Raw genomic sequence first — 22,327 nt, 5'->3', positions numbered from 1 at the left:
CCAGCAGTTATGGTCCAAATGACAATAAAAGTTGACTTGACTTGACTTGAATTTGTCACCCTCCTTCTGGTTGAAATGATTAAGAGCAGTAAGACCATAAGATATAATAGGAGAATTAGGCCATTTGGCTCACTGAGTCTATTTTGCCATTTCATCATGGCTGAAACACTTTCCTTCTCAGCCCCAGTCTCCTACTTTCTCCCCTTTCCGTTCACACCCTGATAAATCGGAATCTATCAACCTCTGCCTTAAAAATACCACAGACCTGGCCTCCACCGCAGTCTGTGACAGTACATTCCACAGATTCACTATTCTCTGGGTAAAAAATTCCTCCTTACCTCTCTTCTAAAAGGTCACCCCTCAGTTATGAGGCTGTGCCCTCCAGTTCTGGATACACCCGCCAAAGGGAACACCCTCTCCACATCTACCCTATTTAGTCCTTCTAACATTAGGTAGGTTTCAATGAGATTCCCCCTGCATTCTTCTAAATTCCAGTGAGTACAAACCCAAAGTTGCCAAGTGCTCCTGATATGTTAACCCCTTCATTCCTGGAATCATCTTCATGAACCTCACTGGAATCTCTCCAATGACAAGACATGCTTTCTGAGATATGGGAGGCTGTTGACGACACTCCAAATGCGATCTGACTAGTGTTTTATAAAGACTCCTTTTATATATCTCCTTTTTATATTCTAATCCCCTTGAAATAAACATTGCATTTGCCTTCTTTATCACAGACTCAACCTGTAAATTAACCTTCTGGGCGCCTTGCACGCGGACTCCTAAGTCCCTCTGCACCTCTGATGTTTGAAACCTCCCCTTATTTAAATAATAGTCCACAATATTGTTCCTTTTACCAAAATGCATAATCATACATTTCCCAATACTGTACTCTATCTGCAACTTTTTTGCCCATTCTTATGATTTGTCTAAGTCCAGCTGCAATCACATTGCTTCTTCAGCACTACCTACCCCTCCACCTATCTACGTATCATCTGAAAACTTTGCCACAAAGCCATCATTTCCATTATTCAAAATCATTGACAAACAATGTGAAAAGTAGTGGTCCCAATACTGACCCGTGAGGAACAGCACTAATCACTGGCAGGCAACCAGAAAAGGCCCCTTTGTTCCCACTCACTGCATCCTGCCTGTCAGCCATTCCTTTATCCATCTTTATGTTACAGTATCTTTTATCTTGTTAAGCAGCCTCATGTATGGCACCTTATCAAATGTCTTCTGGAAATCCAAGTAAATGACATCCATGGCCTCTATTTTGTCCAATTTTCCTTTTACTTCCTCGAAGAATTCTAACATTTGTTAGGCTTAATTTCCCTTTACAGAAATCATGCTGACTTTGACTTATTTTATCATTATTCTCCAAGTACCCTGAAACCTCATTCTTAATAATAGACTCCAACACTTTCCCAACCACTGAAGTTAGGTTAACTGGCCTATAAATTTCCTTACTTTTGCCTTTCTCCCTTTTTAAATAGTGGAATGACATTTCTAATCTTACAGTCCTCAGGGACCATGCCAGAATCAAGTGATTCTTGAATGATCATGACCAATGTATCCGTTACCCCTCAGGACTCTAGGATGTTGTCCATTGGTTCCTGGTGACTTATCGACCTTAAGATATTTGAGCTAGCCTAGAACTTTTTCCATTGTAAAAACAATGGCACTCACTCCTGCTCCCTGACTCACTGATAGTGTCTTCCACAGTGAAGACAGATGCAAAGTACCCATTAAGTTCATCTGTCATTGTCCCCCATTACTACCTGACCAGCATCATTTTCCAGTGGACATTATCAACTCTCACCTCCCTTTTACTCTTTATATAACTGAAAAAACTTTTGGTATCCTGCTTTATATTATTGTCTAGTTTGCCCTCATATTTCATCTTTTCCCTCCTTATAGCTTTTTAATTTGCCTTTTGTTGGATTTTAATAGTTTCCCAATCATTCAACTTCCCACTCGTTTTTGCTACCTTATATGCCCTTTCCTTTGCTTTTACGCAGTCATTAATTCCCTCGTCAGCCACGGTTGCCCAGCCCTGCCATTGGAGAACAACTTCTTCTGTGGGACATACCTATCCTGTGCCTTGTGAACTATTCCCAGAAACCTCAGACATCTCTGCTCTGCTGACATCCCCAGCAGCATCCTCCTCCAATCCACCTGGGCAAGCTCCTCTCTCTTGCCTCTGTAATTCCCTTTATTCCATTGTGATACAGATACACGTGACTTGTGCTTCTCCCTCTCAAATTGCAGTATGAATTCAATCATATTCTGATCCCTGTCTCTGAGGGAGTTCCTTTATATTAAGCTCCCTAATAAAATCTGGGCAATTGCACAACACCCAATCTAAGATAACCTTTCCCTGAGAAAGCTCAAGCACAGGCTGTTCTAAAACACAATCTCGTAGGTATTCAACAAATTCTCTCTCTTACAATCAAACAACAACCTGATTTTCCCAATCCCCTTGCATATTGAAGTCCCCCATTACAATTGTGTCATTACCCTTATTACATGCCTTTCATATGATCCATGTGTCTCTATCATGCCCACAAAATCTCAACTCTTTTCCTCTGACCATGGAGTTTCCCAACACCACTGCAGTCCTCTTCATCTCTCTCCTCTTCTGAGCCACAGCACCAGCCTCAGTTCCAGAGACCCAGTCAGTGAGGCTCCCCCAGCAGGTCATCCCCCTCAGCTGTATCTAAAGTGGTATAATTATTATTGAGGGGAACGGACACACAGGCACTCTGTAGAAGCTGCATATTTCCTTTCCTTCTCCTCGCAATCCCCAGTTTTCTGCCTCCTGCAACCGAGGGGTGACTAGCTCCCTGTAGCTCCTATCACCTCCTCTTCCCATATTAGCCGAAAGTCATCGAACTGGAGCTCCATTTCCTTAATATGTTCTCCGGTTAGATGCAGCTTGGTGCTCCTGGTGCAGATGTGGTCATCCAGGAGACTGGAGTTCTCTGAGAGTTCTTACATCTCACACACTGCCCCTGGAGCCATTCTCACTGCACTAGCTGTGTCCTAACAGATGAGGAATGAAGAATCAAGAAAGAAAATTTAAAAACTACCAGATACTTACTTCGCTCAAGCCCAATGAGCTAAAGCCACTCCAAACACTGACCCATTCACAACAATGGCCACACCGCTTGCACTTGCGTTACCTTTACTCGCTCTTCCTAATGAATCCAGCTTGCTGATTGGTCACAGTCCAACTCCAAAAAACTGCTGTGAAGTTCTTTTTAATCTTAAGCACAAACCTGATTGAAAAGGTACCTTTCTTCTCATACTTCCACTCAGTCAATAAAACATCTAAGCAAACTGTATGCTTTCCCACATATTGCCCTCTACAAAACTGGCACACACTATTGGCTATTCATTTGATTCAAAATACTGCTCAATTCATTCAGTAGATAATATCCAGTTATCTGTTGTGTCATCAAATGCATCTATCTTTCCAATGTAGCCAGCCATTTCTTTTATTTATTTATTTATTATTGTTATCACCTCTTACTACCTGTTTATGAACCCATGAATTCCATCTGCTTACTGCCTTTTTTTTAATAACTCTAATATCTCACTGTGCTTCTGCAGAGAAAGACTTGCTGCGCTTAAGCAGCTAGGTAGTTACCTTGACTTAATTTTAAAGCTATCTCATTGCAATTGTTATGTTTTCTACTCCGCGCTATAAAACTAATTGAAAGAGAACTATGGAGTTGGTGATAGCTCGTATACCTTTCATTTTACTTTCATTTCTCTTTTAATGCGGCACACACAAGGCAGTGGTGTGATGGTGCATGCCATTCATGTACTGTTACATATAGCCCATTCTGAGTTATTCAAAATCAAAGAATATTTAATCAAACAATGCAAGAACATAAGACATAGGAGCAGAATGAGGCCATTTGGCCCAATGAATTTACTCTGCCATTTCATCATGGCTGATCCAATTTTCCTCTCAGTCCCAATCTCCTGCCTTCTCCCCATATCCCTTCATGCCCTGACTAATCAAGAATCTATCAACCTCTGGCATAAACATACATAAAGACTTGGCCTCCACAGCTGCCTGTGGCAAAGAATTCCACAGATTCAGCACTCTCTGGCTAAAGAAATTTTTCATCTCCATTCTAAAATGATGCCCCCCATTAGACAATAGACAATAGGTGCAGAAGTAGACCATTCGGCCCCTCGAGTCTGCACCGCCATTCTGAGATCATGGCTGAGATCAAGGACATATTCTGTGTCCTCTGGTCTTAGACTCTCCCACCATAGGAAACATCCTCTCCACATCCACCCTATCAAGGCCTTTCACCATTTGATAGGTTTCAATTAGGCCACCCCTCATTCTTCTGAATTCCAGGCCCAGAGAAATCAACTGCTCTCCATGTGACAATCCATTCAATCCTAGAATCATTTTTATGAATCTCCTTTGAACTCTCTCCAGTTTCAGCACATCCTTTCTAGAGGGCCCAAACCTGTTCACAACACATCAAAAGATGCCACACCAGTGCTTTATAAAGTCTCAACATTACATACTTGCTTTTATATTCTAGTCTTCTTGAAATGAATGCTGATAACTGTTAGGGAAATTAATTTGCTATGGAAATTCAATTGAAGTTGATCGCAAGTAAATTAGAGATGCACTTTGAAGTAAAGAGAGCTTTCTTCACAATATTGTGTGAAGTAGAACCTTTAACAGCGGGGTTCAAACTCCCAATAATACAGAGAGTGCAGCTCCTTTTATGCATGAACAAAGTGATTACAGAAGCAAAGGCAGTTTGATTCCTTCTGAATTAGAAAAGATAATCTAGGTTCACATGCAGTTCCCTTGTGATGAACTATACCCAGAGCCACAATTAAAATTTCAGTAGCAAACATGAGGAAATCTACAGATGCTGGAAAATCAAGCAACACACACAAAATGCTGGTGGAACGCAGCATTGATAGGAAGAAGCAATGTCAATGTTTTGGGCCGAGACCCTTCGTCAGGACTAACTGAAATAAAATGTAGTAAGAGATTTGAAAGTAGTGGGGGGAGGGGGAAAACTGAAATGATAAGAGAAGACCGGAGGGGGTGGGGTGAGGCCAAGAGCTGGAAAGGTGATTGGCAAAAGGGATACAGAGCTGGAGAAGTGTGGTGAGGGAGGAAGATTGGTGATTGTTTCAACTATTATAGTCCCTTTCTTCCCTTTCACTCCTTTTCTTCTCCAAGGATCGTCACCTTGATGAAACTTGAGATCCTTGGAGAAGACTCCTGAGATCCTGAGAGCTCCTGGTGGCATCACCCATGGCCTGTAAGGTCGAGGGGGAGGTTTCAGACAAAGAGTGAACCACACAAAACCGCAGCCATGAAGCCATGACACATCATGATTGTAGTGAATCTGGAAGAAGGCTGGAGCAGTGATGGGTCTCCCGTCTTCTTGAATGCCTTGCCACTGGACCCTGACCTCGATTTTTCAGTGGCCGTATGGTGGCTGGTTGTGAATAAACCACCCTACATTAAATAAAAATCTCCATGAAGGGAATAATCCCTTGGGAGAACAACATACCGGACTCGAGTGATTGTACTACTACTGCTGCTCCCTTGTAAAATGATAATGTTGAACACTCTCTTAAGCTGAGCTTCCATTTTAGTTTAGATCTTGTAGAATATTTGGAGAAATTGTGTGTAGATTCCCGTAGGTTGCACGGTCTGTTAGGATGAAGTAAGTTGAGGTGGAAGTCTTTTCAAAAAGCTGTGACAGTGAAATGGTTATCTTTACATGTATAGAATTGTAAATAATAGAGCAGATAAATAGATGGAGTACTGAAGTATTCAAAGTCCACATGTTCTTGCCTTATTAGATTAAATCCATAATAATATTCAGTTCAAACATAGCTAATTTAGAAATTTTAAAAAATCACATTTTGGTTTGGTGCTTTGACTTATGAGCTTTTTCAGTCAGTACCACGAAAGTTCTAACAGAGTATTAATTTGTATTTTATGCATCAGCTTACTTATGATTCATTGGGAATTTTCCACTCTTGGTGATAATCCTAGCTAGAACAGTGGTAGTGCTGGGGGACGGGGACTGACTGTGTGCATTCTGCCCAGAAACGACCTTCAGGTCACATACCTGTCACGAGGCTTGAGAGTTCAGTCAGAATTTTAACAACAGTAGTTATCAACAAATAGAGAACATCTGTGGAAAAGTTTCTGCAATAGATTATTGTGTATCACACAAAGAGAGACAAAAACTCCCAGGCAGTGGGCATGCAGCACAACTCATTTCATTTATGAAACTTTTCAACAGCAAAACCTCTTCAGATACTTCATGGTGCTACAATATATTAGATGTACACAGTGAGCAATGCTGACTTAATTATTTGATCAAAGAGGTCAGGGGTATAGATTCTTGGAAGAAAGAAATCTATGGTTGTATTCCATTAGAAAAAATTACTTATAATTTAAGAGATAAATATGAAACATTTTTGAAAATTTGGAGCCCTTATTTACAAAAGACAGGATTAAATATATAGATGCTTTTAAGATGAAACAATTGGTTATTAGGGGAAAGAAATAAATATACATATTAAAATTATTACGAACTCCATGGAGCATGTGGAGATCTTCCAACCACCAGGCATTCTTTCTTTCTTTCTTTCTTTCTTTCTTTTTTTTCTAAGGGGCAGTTAGGGGGGAGGGGTTAAGGGGAGGGGGTATGGGTTATATACATTGTTTTTTCATACTTTGTAATCATTTAAAAATGCAATAAAAAATTATTAAAAAAAAAAGAAAGAAAAAAAATGAAAAGAAAAAAAAAGAAAAGAGGTCAGGGGTGTGCATGTGAATGAGGAGTTAATCAGGGACATGGAACTCTCCTCGTAATCATTCACCTGCACTGGACCCACAAATACAAGTGAATTATTAAGTGTTTATCATGACATTCTGAAAGCAAATTTAAATTTAGAGTAGATTTGTTGTTCAATTTCTGATTCAAGGCAAGACCTTTTAACATTGTGGGGAGCTTTTTTGAATTACTTTCAAAATCTTTGATTTGTTATCAAGTACAGATGTTGGCTAATAATATGTTTTACTATATGATAAGGATTTTTTCCCCCTTTTTCTTACTTTACCAAACAGCTTTTCTTGGTAGTGAGTTTAGATTTTTTTGGTATGATAATAAAATTTTTACTTTTCAATATTATGATTCAATTTAATTTACATGAATATGGGGTAATGAAACTATAAGTGTGATTCACATATATTGTAATTGATATATGATACACATTCTCCTGTACTCTGTATTCTTTTTTGTAAGAAATCAATAAAATTATTGAAAAAGAAAGAAATTCTTATGAGTAGCCCTGTGAGAGTGAGCTGGAAGAAGTGGAGTTTTGGGTAACCTCAAGTTTAAGGATGCTGCAAGATTGGAAGCTGACCAGATTACTGGAACATACATGGTTTCAATTTCTTTTACATCACCAGTAGGACCAGTAGAGACGTTGTTCACGACAATTTTAATAATTAGCGTAACACTATTACAGCACCAGCAACCCAGGTTCAATTCCACCACTGTCTGCAAAGATTTGTATGTTCTCCCAGTGGGCTTTCTCTTGGTGCTCTGATTTCCTCCCACATTCCAAATGTGTAATGGTTTTTAATTTAAATAAGCACACGTGTAATTGGGCTGGAAGGGCCAGTACTGTGCTGTATCTCTTAATAAATAGAATATAAATAAAAGCTCCTCATATATAGGCACAGTCATAGAAGCGTTTTAAGGTTACGTTTTCCATATGAGGCAGTTCAATGCTAACAGAAATAAATATCAACCTCAAAATGATCTTTTCACTGCTATTTTATTGGCATTGTAACAATTCACTGATAATCTTAAACATAACATCTTGAATTCTGCGTACAATTTTGGTCTCCATGTCGTGTGAGGGATGTGAAGACACTGGAGAGAGTCCAGAGAAGGGCAACTAGACTCATTCCAGGTCTATGTGATATGAGCTATGAAGAAAGATTGAAAGAATGTAGACGTAGAATGAGAGGACACATGATAGAAGTGTTCAAAATTATGAAGGGTATGAGTAAAATGGATGCCAGCTGCTCCTACAAAATTGATCCATCATTAAGGAGATGGGACCATAGGTGGAGACTGGTTAAGGGGAGATTTTAGACTAACATCAGGAAGCATTTCTTCACACAGTGAGTTGTGGTCACATGGAACAAACTACCTAGTTGTGAGAGTAGTACTTGAGATACTTCCAAATCTAAACTCGATAGTTATTTCAACACACTATGTGAATAGGAAATTGGCAAATTTTGTTGAACCGAATGGCCTGTTGTCAAAAGCTTTCTAATATTCTAATAATTCGCCAAAAAAATATTTAGACACATTTTTTAACAGACGGAAATAATAATAAAGGAATGCTCCAAATTATAGGGTCACAGAAAAGTGCAGCACTGCCATCTAGTCCATGACAAACCATTTAAACTGCCTACTCCCATCACCACTTAAAACTCATTAAATGTGAGACAATTTTGCTGAATTACCTTTAAAGGCCCCACAAAAATGCACACCAATGTCAAAATAACTTACAATTTTTGCTGCATTTCGAAAAGGGGTTTACAGTTATATTAGAAAATGTAGAGTACTTTACTGTCTAAGGTTTCCTGTTAAAGTTTTATTTAATGCTTGGTCTTTTCAGGAAGTCTGTCAGATATAAATATACAAAATCATATGAAAACTGTGCAGGACATGTTCTTTAATGCAAAAAGATGTGTTTGTATTTCCAAAGACAAACATAGAGAGCAAGTTTGGGACAGGTAAATGACTAAAATAGTCCACTGTCAAACTAAACTGACTGAAATTGCATTTTCATCCAATGCGGAGTTCAGGTCTTGGCTGGCAAATGATGAATGGCTCCTCAGAAGAGGCACCAGAGGAAACAGATTTCATGAGAACATAAACAAGGTACTGCTCAAAATGTCCTCAGATTCTATGATTATGAATGTGCACTCAATGTTAAGACAGGGACAGCACTTATGTTGCAAAACTTCCACTTCTAAGTCGCACAGCATCCTGAATTGGAAATTACTCATTCCTTTATTGATAAAAATCAGGAACTGCTATCCACTGACATTGAGCACCTTCAGTAAAAGGAATGAATCTCAACCTTCTGTAATAATAAGATTTTGAGTTCAAACACCATTCTGAAAACTTGGGCATAAAGGTTGGCACGTCAATACAGTTTTGAAGGAATGTTCCATTAGTGGATTTTATGTTAAAACAAAGCCCCCATTTCCCTGCTAATGGAACAACTCCAAATAATAAAGGAGTTATCTTTGGTGTTCTTACCAATATCTGATTCTCAATCAACAATGCAAAAGAAAAGTATTAGTTGTAATCTGACTGTTTGCATTGCAATTGTTATTGCACTTTGAAAAGTACTTGCTTGATTGCAAAAAAACCGGAATTATCCATGCCTGCTAAAGATGTGCTGGAGATTTCCAGTTGTGCTGGAGGTCAGACAATGAACACTCATCTCACAAACCACATCCATATCCTAAAGATTGATTTAAAAAACTCTCCAGTAGTTTAGCAAGATGTTATTTTTGGAGCCAAGTCAGCAACTGTAATATATTACATTACAATTCAGGAATCTAAAGTTAGTATAAACCAGAAATACAATATCCCTTCTATATCACCATGCAGTAAGTTTGCAAACTTAGTTCCATATCTGCTGCTGTAATACTCCCTATATAAGTCCAAGTAATTCGTTATGGAAATTACTGAAAAGAATTAATAAGATAATGAATTCTTCTCATATTCAATTGTGTAACCATTACATTAAAACATTCTGCCAACCATTTTAATTATTACTTTCCATAGAACATAGAACTATAGAACATTACAGCACAGAAACAGGCCTTTTGGCCCTTCTTGGCTATGCCGAACCATTTTGTTGCCTAGTCCCACTGACCTGCACCTGGCCCATATCCCTCCATACACCTCTCATCCATGTACCTGTCCAAGTTTTTCTTAAATGTTAAAAGTGAGCCCACGTTTACCACTTCATCTGGCAGCTCATTCCACACTCTCACTACTCTCTGTGTGAAGAAGTCCCGCCCCTCTGATATTCCCTTTAAACTTCCCCCCTTCACCCTTAACCCATGTCCTCTGGTTTTTTTTCCTCCCCTAGCATCATTGGAAAAAGCCTGCTTGTATTCACTCTATCTATACCCATCATAATTTTATATACCTCTATCAAGTCTCTCGTCATTCTTCTACGCTCCAGGGAATAAAGTCCTAACCTATTCAACCTTACTCTGTAACTCAGTTTCTCAAGACCTGGCAACATCCTTGTAAACCTTCTCTACACTCTTTCAACCTTATCAATATCCTTCCTATAATTTGATGACCAAAACTGCACACAATTCTCCAAATTCTGCCTCACCAATGCCTTATACAACCTCATCATAACATTCCAACTCTTATACTCAATACTTTGATTTATAAAGGCCAATGTACCAAAAGCTCTCTTTACTACCCTATCTACCTGTGACGCCCCTTTTAGGGAATCTTGTATCTGTATTCCTAGATCCCTCTGTTCTACTGCACTCCTCAGTGCCCTACCATTTTACCTTGTATGTTCCACCTTGGTTTTTCCTTCCAAAGTGCAATAGCTCACACTTGTCTATATTAAACTCCATCTGCCATTTTTCAGCCCATTTTTCCAGCTGGTCCAGATCCCTCTGCAAGCTTGGAAAACCTTCCTCACTGTCCACTACACCTCCAATCTTTGTATCATCAGCAAATTTGCTGATCCAATTTGCCACATTATCATCCAGATCATTGATATAGATGACAAATAACAACAGACCCAACACTGATCCCTGTGAGACACCACAAGTCACAGGCCTCCACTCAGAAACTCATTAGAAATAATAAAATTTTAAAAAACATTTTTAAAAAAAGCAGGCAACAGATTAAAAATTATTTCAATAAATGTATATCCGGTCAGATACAACCACAGGAAAGTGTGTCATAATCTGCATCCTCAGCCACCAGTAGTAATCCATTGGATTGTAGCCAGTGTAGGGGGAAGCAGATGTCAACACATGAGTGATATTGTTAATAACCACTGAAAGGTCGGTGGAACCGCTCTCAAGATAAGATTTCATTTTATCAACCTGTTCATTAAAGTAGGCTTTCCCATAATCTTTACGGACAATGTCATAGTTTCTATAATCATTTTGACATGTTGGTGCCAGCAATGAAGTTACCAGGCTCAACAACACTAACTTTTAACACCCCAGTGATGCATTTCATAGTACAAGCAGTTTGAGAATGCCTCTGCTCCAAATTTAGTGAAAGAATAAGAGAGCGTGATGGATTGGCTGTTCATCCCAGCGTACTTGTGATGCAACTCACACAACCTTTAAATGAAAATAAGCAAGAGTTTCAAATGTTGTAGTTTTTATACACAAGTATAACCCTTATACATCATTCAATCTTGACCACCTGTCGAGATACAACAAATGGCACATTTAAGCAATGATTCATATTGTTAAAAATATAAAGGCTTCAAAGTCAAAAGGTTAGTTTACCTATTAAAAAAAAACTAAAATCCATAAAGGCACCTGCTACTTTTTGGGAAGTTTAACTTCTTGCTTTTGTAGACATTTGAGGAGAAAAGAAAGAGTTAAGTAGAAGAATTAAAAATAATGAAAGTAGTTGAAGAGACAAAGTGAAGTGGTGTCTCGCTGATATTTGGCATCAGATTAGTATCAGTGTGGGAATTCAGTTGCAGTAATTTTCCAACTTGCACAACTTTACAGTGCTGTGAACACTTTCCCCTACTGTCCCTGACCGAGAAAAACAATTTTGAAATACTGTTGCACAATTGCACAAGATCTCAGTGGATGACTCAAGTCTCTGATTTGGAGAAGAACTCACCTCATCGATCCTTGGCTAGGGTTAACTAGAGCAAATAATATCTGAGTAGGATTAATGGTTTTTGGAAGATATGAAGCTAACTGTCTAATTAAAGAGTTAATGCAGATTCTTCAGTTCTTCATAGTCAATTTTTGAGTTGTTTGAACTAATTGTGATGTATAAAGAAATATATTTGATAGGCAAATTCATTGTCTGGTGTGGCATGTTGTGTACTGCATTTAATTCTATTTTAGCCATTGCTCCCAACAGGATGCACTATAAAACACTCAGCTCTATTTTCAGGCCAATCTCTCCTTGAAATGGACAAATTAGGGAATTTCTGAACAAATTGCAGTTATTTTATCTCATTTCATCTCCTTACCTCAGCAAAATGTCTTGAGCTAAATCAATGGAATCTGGGAATGAAATAATGTCTGACCATTTCAAATTTGACATGTCATCAAAGACTTGCAGTTTCAACAGATGTATCATTCTAACTGGTTACATCACCTTCTGGTATAGAGGGGCTACTACACAGGATTGGAAAAAGCTGTGGAGGTTTGTAAACTCAACCAGCACAATCATTGGCACTATCCTCCCAACCATCAAGGACACCTTCAAATGGCGAGGCCTCAAAAAGGTGACATCCTTTATTAGGGAGTCCACCACTCAGGACGTGTCCTCTTCCTATTTCTACCACCAGAGAGGAGGTACAGGAGCTTCACAATACACATTCAACATTTTAGGAACTGCTTCTTTCCCAACACCATCAGATTTCTGATAGGAATATTAACACATGAACACTACCTCACTACTTTGAGTTTGTTTTTGGACTAATAATTTAATTGGTTACAGCGGGACAGCAACAGGATGCAAAACTGGGCTGAGTAGTGGCAGATGAAGTTCAACCCAGATAAGTGTGAGGTGGTTCATTTTGGTAGGTCAAATATGATGGCAGAATATAGTATTATATAGACTCTTGGCAGTGTGGAGGATCAGAGGCATCTTGGGGTCCAAGTCCATAGGACACTCAAAGCTGCTGCGCAGGTTGACTCTGTGGTTAAGAAAGCATACAGTGCATTAGCCTTCATCAGTCGTGGGATTGAGTTTAGGAGCCAAGAGGTAATCTTACAGCTATATAGGACCCTGGTCAGACTCCATTTGGAGTACTGTGTTCAGTTCTGGTCACCTCACTACAGAAAGGATGTGAAACCATAGAAAGGGTGCAGAGGAGATTTGCAAGGATGTTGCCTGGACTGGGGAGCATGCCTTATGAGAACAGCTTGAGTGAGCTCGGTCTTTTTTCCTTGGAGTGACAGAGGATGTGAGGGGACATGATAGAGCTGTATAAGATGATGAGGGGCAATGATTGTGTGGATAGTCAGAGGCTTTTTCCCAGGGCTGAAATGACGAGCATGAGAGGGCACAGTTTTAAGGTGATTGGAAGTAGGTACAGAGGAGATGTCAGGGGTAAGTTTCTTTGTGCAGAGAGTGGTGAGTGCGTGGAATGCGTTGCCGGTGATGGTGGTGGAGGTGGATATGATAGGGTCTTTTAAGAGACCTCTGGACAGGTACATGGAGCTTAGAAAAATAGAGGACTATGGGTAACCCAGGGAAGTTCAAAGTTAAGGATATGTTTGGCATAGCTTTGTGGGCTGAAGGGCCTGTATTTTGCTGTAGGGTTTTTATGTTTCTATGAACCTTCCAGACTGACCTCCCATGCAGGACTTTGTCAAAGCCTTTCTGAAGTCCATGTGTACAACAAATAATGCCATGCATTCATCAGCTTTCCTGGTAATTTCCTCAAAAAACTCTATCAGATGTTGAAATTGTGTAAGATTTGAAATGCTCTAAAACATCAGTGAAGCCTAATTTGGAGCACTATGTGCAGTTTTGGTCACCTACATACAGGAAAGGAGTAAATAAGATTTGAAGAGTTCAGAAAAAAATGCCTGCTACTGGGACTTTGGAACCTGAGTTACAGGGAAAGGTTAGGACCTTATTTCCTTGAACGTAGAAGATTGAGGGGAGATTTGACTGATCTATACAAAATTATGAGGGGTACAGATAGGGTAAATGTACTGAGGTTTCCACTGAGATTGGGTGAGACTCCAACTATAAGTCATGGATAAGGGTGAAAAGTGAAATTAAGGGGAACATGAGGGGAACTGCTTCACTCAAAGGGTGGTGAGAGTGTGGAATGAACTGTCAGTGCAAGTGGCAGATGCTGGATCAATTTCAACATTTAAGAGAAATTTGGATAGGTACATGGATGAGACGTGTACAGAGGGTTCCGGGTGCAGGTCGATGGGACTAAGATGATAAACGGTTCAGCATAGACTAGGTGGACCACTTTCTGTGCTGTACTGTTTGATGGAATCCCAAGGTGATTTTGAGATAACTTGTGTATTGACGAAGCCAGCATCACACAGGAACAAAGGTGGCATCTGTTGTGAAGAAAAATTCTATTTGTTCATTGAAGTGCATTTTGATCTATTGTGAATCCGAAATTAATGTGTTGTCAAGATCTTTCAGTAAAGATTTCATGTTTTCCTTTAGCAAGTTTGGAGGGAATAGACAGCAAAGGAAGATTGACAAGATTAAAACTGTACAAGTGTGTTGAATCAATATTTGGAATTAATATTGAAGTATTGTCAACAGAATTTTTCTTATCAATGCAAGTCATAACTAATTATGAATGTAAAACTATCATCTCCAAATTGTGATTGGATTCAGTTCAATTTTTTATTTCATTTATGAACTCATGGAAAATAAGCTCAAATCAGTGTTTCGTGGGGCTTGGTGCATTAGCGATGGACCAATCGATTCACAGAGAGAAGGAGCTTCGCACAAGTTGGGGAGAAGAGTTTAAAAAAGAAGCGTTTCATGGGACCCGGTGAAGTAGTGGCTGACCAATCAATTCATGATTCATTAGCAGGGGCAAATAAAAGTAAAGCAGGGTCAGAGCAGAGTGGCCATTGTGTGAGTGGACCAGTGTAGGAGTGGGAACTTGAGGCTTTGGCGAGGAGGGACAGGTAAGTAGCAGGTAAGGCTTTTGTAGTGGTTGAATAAAACATCACTAAATAGCAGCTAATTAAATTAAGTAGGGATGATGCAGGATCAGGTGATGTGCTGTATCTGCATGATGTGAGAGCTGGTGGACCCCATTGTGGTTCCTGGTGACCACATCTGGAGCAAATGTTGGCTGCTCGAGGAACTCTGGCTCCAAGTTGATGATCTGATACCCGAACTTCAGAAACTTTGGCACATTGGGGAGGGGGAGAGTTACCTGGATTCTCTGTTTCAGGGGGAAGTCACACCCATTAGATTAGCTGCCTCAAATTCAGTCTGTGGTCAGGGACAAGAAGGTGTGACTGTGACTGAGGTGAGTAGTAGGATCCAGGAGACAGTGCTGGAGGAGCCTCAGCCCTTGAGCTTGTCCAACCGGTCTGAGGTTCTTGCTCTCTGTGTGGATGAGAGTGGGGGCTGTAGGAAGGACGAGCAACCTAACTGTGACAGCGTAGTTCAGGGAGCCATTCAAGAGAGGGGAGAGAAGAGAAATACAGTGGTAATTGGGGATAGTATAGTCTGGGTAATTGACAGAGTTCTCTGTCACAAGGATAGAGTGTCCTGAAGGCTGTGTTGTCTGCCTGGTGCCTGGGTTCAAGACATCTTATCTAACCTGCAGAGGAACTTTTAGTAGGAAGGGAAAGATCCAATTGCCGTGGTCCGTGTGGGTACCAACGACTTACATAGAGTGAAGAAAGAGGTTTCGCTGAGAGAATTTGAGCAGCTAGGGTAAAAAGCAGAACCAAAAAGGTGGTAATCTCTGGATTACTACCTGAGCCACATGCAAATTAACATAGGATCAAGATTAGAGAGTTAACTGCATGGCTCAAGGATTGGTGTGGGAGAAGTGGATTTGAATTCATGGGAAATTGGCACCAGTATTGGGGAATGTGGGAGCTGTTCCAATGGGACAGGCTCCATCTGAACCATGATGGGACCTGGATCCCAGTGAATCGCATAACTAGGGCTGTGGATCGGGCTTTAAGCTAAATAGTAGGGTGGTGGGTTCATCAGATTGGAGAAGTATGGACAAAATACTGTAAAAGAGAAAAGTGTGGATAAAGATAAAGTAAGAGCAAAAGACAAAAAAGAGAAAAGTAAGAGTGGAGTGAAGAAAAGTCAAGTGCAAAAGAGAAAAAAGATTACAAGATTTTAAAAGCACAGTGAGTGAAAGGGCTTTTATCTGAATGCCTGCAGTATTTGAAACAAGGCCAGTGAACTTGTGGCGCAAGTCAGTTAGTGGCTGTAACATAAACATGGTTGCAGGGGAAAGAAATGGGAAATAAATATCCAAGGACATCAGGAAGTAGGCAGGAAGGTAAGGGAGGTGGGATGGCACTTTTAATTAAAGATGAAATCAGGACAATAGTGAGAGATGATATAAGATCTAAGGAACAGGAAGTTGAATCCATCTGGGTAAAGATTAGGAATAGTAAAGGGAAAAAAAATCCCTGGTGGGAGTTGTCTATTGGCCACCAAATAATAACATCACAGTGGCACAGGCAATAAACAGAGAAATGTCTGAGATATGTAAAAATGGAACAGCGGTTATAGTTGGGGACTTTAACTTGCACATAGATTTGGGTGAATCAAGTTGGTTGAAGCAGACTTGAGGAGGACGTGATAGAATGCATCCACAATAACGTTCTTGAACAGCTTGAACCTTCACTGAACCTCCGAGGAAACATGCTACCTGAGATCTGGTCTTGTGCAACGAGACAGGTAAAATTAGCGATCTTGTGGTTGGGAATCCTCTTGGAAAGAGTGACTGAGCTTTTCTTACAAATGAAGGGTGCAACAGTTAGATCTAAACAGTGGAGACTACAATGGGATGAGGGAGGATTTGGCTACTGCAGACTGGGAACACAGGCTATATGGTGGGACAGTTGAGGAACAGTGGAAGACTTTCAAAGAGATTTTTCACAGTGCTCAGCCAAAGTATATTCCAGTTAAAAGCAAAGACGGTAAGGGTGGGGAGAGCCAGCCTTGGATAACAAAGGAAATAAAAGAAGACATCAAACTAAAAGTTCGTGTATACCATGTTGCCATGAGCAGTGAGAAACTGGAAGATTGGGTAAACTTTAAAAAGGAACAAAAAACAGTAAGCGAGCAATAAAGAAAGGAAAGATAGAATATGAAAATAAACTAGCTCAAAATATTAAAAAAGATAGTAAAAGTTATTATTGTAACGTTCTCCTTCGCGTGTAACGAACGCCGAATTAAACGTCGAGATAAACCACAGTTAATAAGAACCAGATCGCAGTAAGATTAACCATTTACTGTTCACTCTTCACATTAACATATGGTGAAAACTGTTGATAAAACAATACAAGATTGATACAGTATTTGTTCCTTCCTTAATATCACATTTCAAGTGTAAATACTTGCAAAGGTGACTATAACTACATTACACTAAGGTGCAGTATACAGGGAGAGTTTACCTGCTCCATTGACTACTTTAAATACACTTCCATGCAAACTATCCGCGACTCTTTAACTAACGAAAGCATAAACATTATCTACCGTCGTTACTTCTAACAGGATCGGCATTAACATCTTAGTTCAATATATCGATTATCTATTAACTTACAGCGTTGCTCTCACTGTGATTTCTCATGCCTGCAAACAACTTCTGCTCGGGTCTGCCTCGTGGTGAGCCCCCACCCTCGCGCTAATTTCAAACCGGTATTTTCCCACAAGACGCGGCGAAACCGGATGTGACGTCATCACATGCCGATATATTTTACATGCAATGAATATACTTTAAACACTTCTAATTCTAACTAGAAAATACTATCGAATGAATTACTAAGCGGAAATATTATAAACTAAATAACTGTCGTAAAGACAGCACAATTATAATGATATAAAAAGAAAAAGGGTGGCTAAAATGAACATTGGTCCCTTGGAGGACAAGAAGAGGGAATAGAATATGAGGAGAGGGAGATAAGGGGGTTAGAATATGAGGAGAGATTAACTCACTGGGGACTGTATTTGCAGGAATTCAGAAGAATGAGAGGAGATCTTATAGCAACATATAAAATTATGAAAGGAATAGATAAGATAGAGGCAGGACAGTTGTTTCCACTGTTAGGTGAGACTAAAACTGGGGCACACAGCCTCAAGATTCAGGGGAGTAGATTTAGGATGGAGATGAGGAGGCAGTGCTTTTCTCAGAGAATGGTGAATCTGTGGAATTCTCTGCTCAATGAAGCAGTGTGGGCTGCCTCAGTCAATATATTTAAGACAGGGTTGGGTAGATTTTTGAGTAGTAGGGGAATTAAAGGTTATGGGAAAAGGCAGGTGGTGGAGATGAGACCATAGCCAGATCAGCCATGATCTTATTGAATGGTGGAGCAAACTCAATGGGTCAGGTGGCCTTCTCCTGCTGCTATTTCTTATGCTCTTATGTCAGTAAGTTGACAAAGAATTCTTGCATATCTCTTCATACCCCTCTCCTAACTTGTCCTCTCAGAAGAAAAGCCTTTTTTTATTAAGCCTGAAAACAGTATAGCACATTATCTCACAGCAAACAAGAGAAAATCTGCAGATGCTGGAAGTCCAAGCAAAATGATGGAGGAACTCAGCAGGCCAAGCAGCATCCATGGAAAAGAGTACAGTGGACATTTCGGGCTGGATTTTCAACATGAATGAAGTGATTGCCACATGAAAATTTGCTCCTGGATTGTGTGGCTTTTTAGGCCATTTCAGACAACAGTTAACTGGCTACTGCTGGTCAGGAATAACATGCAAGGTAGACTGGCAAAGAGCACCCGTCTTGGATGGATGTCCACTGAATCAAATCATCCTCAGCCCAATCCAATAGTTTTATGGATCAAGAGAACTTAAAAGACTGATAGAGAAAACAAAAATAAGCTCAAGAGTAGTGTTCCATTGTTCACCAATGAAAGCGACGATTGAAACATCGAGGTGAATATGGATGGTGAGTGTTGGCTACCTGCCTTTTGATCACGGGGGTATCGGTCTGCTATTGGAGAGGGAGACTGTATTTGGATCATGGGGGGATTGGTCTGCTATCGGAGAGGGGAGAGTGCCTTTTGATCACGGGGGTATCGGTCTGCTATTGGAGAGGGAGACTGTATTTGGATCATGGGGGGATTGGTCTGCTATCGGAGAGGGGAGACTGCCTTTTGATCACTCTGCTGTTAGAGAGAGAGAGACTGCCTTTTGATCACTGGGAGGTCACCCTTCTATCAGAGAGTGAAGACAGCCTTTTGGTTGCTGATGGATTGCTCTGCTATTGGAGAAGGGAGACTGTCTTTTGATCACTGGGGGAAATCGCTCTGCTATTAGAGAGAAAAGGCTGCCTTTTGATCATGAGGAGATTGCCTTGAGAAGGGTGAGACTGCTGCTGTGCCTGGAGAATGTTACCGAGCTTTTCTGCGTTTTAGATATGGACTTGGACCGTAGACTTGTTTTCAGTCTTATAGTTTTTTATAGTTTTTTAATATTCTATTTTTTTTTGCTCGATCTTTCTGAATTTTTGTGGGCAGGGGAGAGGATTTGGGGTCAATGCGCCCATTTCTTTTTATGTGGGGAGAAGGGATTTGGGGGTTGATGATTGGCTGCCGTTCTTTTCCTTCTTGTTATTATGGCTATCTGGAGAATAAGGATTTCAGAGTTGTATATTTTGATAATAAATGAACCTTCAAGGAAGAAAATTCCATTAAAGCACCTTCTTCCCTGAAGACAGATGAAAGCACATGTTTAATGCTTAACGACATCCTAAGTATTCATGGGCATGATCCCATTTTCACCCTTGAGGGGCCCCAATTGGTCATTATGATCTTTTACTCCTAATATGCCCATTGAACATTTTTTGATTAGAAAACCTACAGCCCACAAAGCTGTTCACCAGACATGTCCCTTCCCTAGGGTTACCATAGCCCATGTACCTGTCCAGGATTCTCTTAAAAGACCCTATCGTATCCGCCTCCACCACTGTCACCGGCAGCCCATTCCACACACTCACCACTCTCTGTGTAAATAAAGCAGTTTTTTATATTCCCATTTATGTTAAAGAAAATCTATTCTTTTCACTTATTTTCTTATTTTACTTTCCACTTTTGCTCTATTATTTTGTAATCAGCCTGGTTCCCACTGTCATTACAGCTTCTTTAACTTTACCGTACTCTGTATCATTTTCATCATCCAGGGAACTCTGAATATGACTTATCCTCTTTTGGGAACGTGCCCCAACCCTACCGGAACCATCTTCCTTAAGGGAACTCCATTATTTTCTTATAGATGTGTCAGCTTTTTGTTTCACTTTACCCAGGGTAGATCTGCTCTCATCCCACTGGTCTTCTTCTAATTAATAACTTTGTTGGATTACTTCTCTTTCTTTTCTGTTGCTAACCTAACATTCTGATGGAATGATCGCTATCTCCCAGGTATTCATGAGAAGTCAAAAAGGGGAGTAATACTGTTAAATGTTAAATTCATATTTTGCTTCTGCCTGAAACAAACATTCCAATGAATGAGTGAAATTTAAAGAAAATAATAGCACATGAGAAATTCGTGAGATGAAAAGCTTACAGATTTGTTGGACTGAAGACCAACCATCTAAGGGTTCAAAGTGGTGTCTCTAGAAATACTGGATAAATTGGATTTGATCTTCCAGAAGTTCTTTCATTTGAGAACAATTCTGATGGATTGGAAGGTAGGAAGTTAAAACAAAAGGCAAGGGAAATATGACAGGAACTTATATTTAAGTTAGACTGATATTGGAATAGAGAAAATGGATATTTCCAACAAGAACATAACATAGAAGCACTTTGAGAAGCAAGGATTTCCTGTTATTGTAATTTAAAATCAGTTTCTGAGCTTGCAATGAAACACGTAAGAATTATTGCCAATTTTATTATGATCAAATCCAAATAGAAATGTAGATCAAGTCATTCACCAATGATTTTGGATGGGCAGACCAGCTTCCCTTGCCCACCACAAGCCAACATGATCTATACGAAGGTGAAAATTTAAAATTTAAAAAGTTTATAAAGTTTCTAACTGAGTTGTGTAATGTCAAGTCCAATTGGGGTATTGAATATCAATGTGCATTATAAACAAGATACACATACTACTCAAGGTCATCACTTACCTTTTGCTCTGTGAATATATGGAAGGAAACCCTTGGTCACACAGATTGTCCCCCACAAATCAACCTCTGCAACCTCAAAGTCTACTTCACCAAAAGCTGAGATGCTGGCATTACTAATCAGTCCCCAGAGACCTAATCAAAATACATATGAAATGTATTTGAAAAACGTGGCTGATTATAGTACATACATCTTAAAAGAACAGTATACTCCTATGTTTCATCTTGCAAAACACATTTTTTCTATTTCTGCGATGTCACTCCTATCATTCAAATGCAAATTATTCAGTTAGGTTTTGTCAGTATGTTCGGATATGGCCCAAGTGTGTGTGTGGCGGGGGGGGGGGGTGGAGAAAGAGGAGTGAGGGAGGGAGTGAAGAGGGAGAGAGGGGGAGAGGGGGAAGGGAGGGAGGGCAGGAGAGAGAGAGAGAGAGAGAGAGAGAGAGAGAGAGAGAGAGAGAGAGAGAGAGAGAAGGGAATGTGAATTTTGCATAATTTTAAGGGAAAATCTTCAAGTCTGAATGAGTATGACACAGCTGCCCCTGATTTCAATAAACTTCTGTGTATGCCCATGAGAACTTACTGTAGATACCCATATCAAAAGCCATGGATGAACCAGGAAGTTTGTAGATTGATGATGGCTGGATCTGTGGCATTCAAGTCTGATGACCAAGGTCTGTTCTAGAAAACCAGGTATGACTTGCAGAGAGCTATTTCCAAGCAAGTTTACAAGCAAGATCGGATGCACCTCAACTCTGGCATGGTTTCCTGGACATTACTTCCTCCAAAACAAAACTCAGCATCACAAATAGCAGTGATGTTTCACTCCCAGATGAGCTCAATGTCCTTCACGCTCGTATTAAAAGGGAGAATGAGACTACAACTATGAGAGTCCCTGCAGCATCTGGGGACCATGTGATGTTTGTCTCAGACATAATCTATGCCATTATCAGGAGGCCTTTCAAGAAAGTGAGCCCTGGCAAGGCGACAGGCCCTGATGGAGCACTTGGTAAGGATCTGAAACCCTCTACCAACCAACTGCTGGGGCTGCTCAAAGACATTTTCATTCTCTCATTGCTACATTAAGAAGTTTCCACCTGCTTCAAAAGGGCGACAATTATTGCCAGTGCCCAAGAACAGCAGGATGAGCTGTCTTAACGTCTATCATTCAGTAGCACTCACATCTATGGTGGTG

At 40.0% G+C, this 22,327-nt stretch overlaps 1 pseudogene; it reads right to left on the bottom strand.

Annotated features, from left to right (window-relative positions):
• Positions 1 to 11,008: 11,008 nt before the first annotated feature.
• Positions 11,009 to 22,327, bottom strand: part of LOC132403356 (D-beta-hydroxybutyrate dehydrogenase, mitochondrial-like) — a 45,272-nt pseudogene continuing 33,953 nt past the window's right edge.

The sequence above is a fragment of the Hypanus sabinus genome, chromosome 2, assembly GCF_030144855.1.
Source record: "Hypanus sabinus isolate sHypSab1 chromosome 2, sHypSab1.hap1, whole genome shotgun sequence".
NCBI lineage: Eukaryota > Metazoa > Chordata > Chondrichthyes > Myliobatiformes > Dasyatidae > Hypanus > Hypanus sabinus.
The sequence above is the reverse complement of the archived record's forward strand: the minus strand, read 5'-3'. Positions and strand labels throughout refer to the sequence as shown.